Source organism: Podarcis bocagei, assembly GCF_964188305.1.
Source record: "Podarcis bocagei genome assembly, contig: HAP1_SCAFFOLD_138, whole genome shotgun sequence".
NCBI lineage: Eukaryota > Metazoa > Chordata > Lepidosauria > Squamata > Lacertidae > Podarcis > Podarcis bocagei.
In genome coordinates this window covers 110,023-113,040 of record NW_027670305.1, presented here as the reverse complement: position 1 = coordinate 113,040, position 3,018 = coordinate 110,023, and positions in this window count along the sequence as shown.

Genomic DNA, 3,018 nt, shown 5'->3' with positions numbered 1-3,018 from the left:
GATCAAACAGTGAATAATTTCATTGTATGCCCTGACTTCCTGACAAATTAGATCCGGGCTTTTGAGTTTCATTCGCCTGCATAGCCAACTCCCAATTGGCCCTTCCTTACTCAGAGGTACAGTGGTACTTCGCAAGACGAAAAATGCGCAAGACGAAAGAGTTTTCCGTTTTTTGAGTTGTTCCGCAAGACGAATTTCCCTATGGGCTTGCTTCACAAGACGAAACGTCTTGCGAGTTCTTGTGAGTTTGTTTCCTTTTTCTTAAAGCCGCTAAGCCGTTAATAGCCGCTAAGCCGCTAATAGCCGTTCTTCGCAAGACGAAAAAACCGCAAGACGAAGAGACTCGCGGAACGGATTAATTTCGTCTTGCGAGGCACCACTGTATCAGAGAAGGTGAGGCAGAGTTTTGTTGGCCTGCTTTGACCTGCTTTTATATTCTGTTTTTATTGAAATATATATATATATTTTCATGGATAATTTTAACAAGATAACCCAGCTGACAGCAAGTCCAATGTGTTCTCTGCTCCCATGAGAAATATTTTTTGTCAGCACCAGAGACTAATTGTGCTAATTGCTGCCAGACACCCACTTCTTGGGTGCTGGATGGGCCCTTCAAAGCCAGAAAGAAGTCCAAGGTGCAAGGTGCTTGGTGTTGGGCAGGGTTATAATTGGGGCTTTTCAAGTGTGGGCTGGTTTGTTTTTGTTCATGAAGAGTTTTTCTTGGGCTGGGCAGCTGCCTAAGCTCTTTTTTTTGGGGGGGTGCTGTTTTCATATCCTCTTCTTGTGGGAAGCTTCAGTGTGGGAGGTGCTTTGTAAGAACAACTCAAAGTTTTCCTGATCTTGTCTGTTCAATCTCTAAGTATTTCCACACAGAGGAATTTTAGAGCAAGACTCCTGCTGAAAGGTCAGAAAGCGGAAGTGAAGGCAAAGGTGCCTGCAGCTGCTGCTCCAGCTCCAATGGATGCCTGGAAAAGTGCAGGCCAAGCACCTGGGCAGCAGGTCAGTACGGAGAAGGGCAAATGAAACCAGAACTCTTGAGAGATTTGTCAAAAAGAGGCATGTCCTTCTGCTCCCCCTATTTGGGGCTGGAAGGGAGTGGGAGGGGGCAGATTGGCTGTAACAGCAGTAAGCATTACAGTCCCATTTCATCCAGTTCCTAGGAGAAGGAGGTACATCTGGGGTAACCAGTTGTGGTTCTTGTGGCATCCACGGAATCCCCTCCCCATTAGCCTGGTGCTGAAAGGTTATAAATGTTGTCACCAGGCAGACCTTCCTGGAGAGTAAGTGCAGGAACTGCAGTGAATTGTTTTTTGCCTGTATCTTCTCCGTCCTTGTGTGCGATTCTTTCTGAGAGTTGATTGCATACCCTCAGAAGCGAAAGAAGGGGCATTTCTGCCTGAATTCTGTGGATCTTGGTGGCTTGGTAAATCCTTCTTGTTTTGCGATGCTGCTTCAGCTGCCAGATTCCACCTCAAATGTCAAGGTGAAGAGGAAACCATGCTGTTTACTGTGCTGTTCTCTGCACAAAGTACCAGCAAACACCAGAAAGTAGAGAAGAAGACTGTGCTAACCTAGCTTTGGCCAAAGCAGAATGACCTCCTGGCATGGTTGAGATTGCATAAACAAGCAGTTGGTAGCCTCAGCCTTCCGCCCTCCTCTCCTCCTCTCACTCATGGGAATGTCATGCCTCTCATTCTGCTCTGTATGTCCTTTAGCAAAGTTCTCTCCATGGCTTAAAGAGCTGTCAGCCATTTCTGGCTTGGCTTAGCCACCCTTCTGGTCTGTGTGCTGCTCCTATATTGGAGTAATGCTTCACTTACACTTACATCATTTACACAACAACATAAGTGCAGAGCTAATAAATTTATTAGCTTTTGAAGACTTCTTTGAAAGGAGTAGCTGAACCCAGAAGGGCATGTTTTCTTGGTAATGTCTAGCCACAACTTCCAGTCATGCTCTTGAAGAGGCATCACATAGAAGAGATACATACCCTTTGTTCATTCTTTGTGATCTGTGCCACAGGCCTCTGTTGGCAAGAAATGGCAAGCTCTTCGGAGTGGAAAAAAGCATTGTGTTGTGAGCCTTTGGCCAATGTAAAGTGGCACCTAAGGGGATGAAGACATCCATGTGTTTGAAGACTCAAAAGATGAAAGGGATCAGTTCTAAAATCACTGAAGATTGCCTTGTATTTGATGACTTGCCTAGTAGTCACAGGCAACCAGGATTTTCATGCAGGTGACTGAGCAGCCAGCTCACTTGATTTCTTGGCTAGCTATAAAGGAAGAGTAACCTTATCTCATCCAGAGTCAGCACAAAAACACAGTGGACTATCAGAGTGTCTCTCCTCCACCATCCATCATGGAAGAAGGCACTTTTTATTGTGTTTCCATGCTGACTTTGGAGAAGGGGGCAAAACAAATATTGCAGGCTAGTAACTTTTTGACTTACAGTGGTACCCCGGGTTACAGATGCTTCAGGTTACAGACTCTGCTAATCCAGAAATGGTACCTCAGGTTAAGAACTTGGCTTCAGGATGAGAACAGAAATTGTGCGGCGGCAGTGGGAGGCCCCATTAGCTAAAGTGGTACCTCAGGTTAAGAACAGTTTCACATTAAGAATGGACTTCCAAAATGAATTAAGTTCTTAACCCAAGGTACCACAGTATTTGTAAGGCTAGCTGAAGAAGTACCCTTCTCATCTTTGTGTACAAAATGGAAGCAGCAGGATGAAGAACTACTGCTGCTGCATCCTTGTTCAGCTCTTCTTGTCCTGGCAAGAGTACAGCTATGGGGCTGGGGCCCTGTTCTATAGGATCATGCTATACTAGTTATTAGAGGGTTGAGTTGTTGTCACGTCATCAGAGAATGGTTGTCTTGCACAAAGCAGAGAAACAAATACCTAGACAGGGGCTGGGATCTAAGGAATACCCATGTTTATATGCATGTCTGTATTGTGTATATATGTGTTTGTGTCAAAAAAAGGTTCTAAAATTTAAGCTCCATTGAAAAAGGTTCTAAA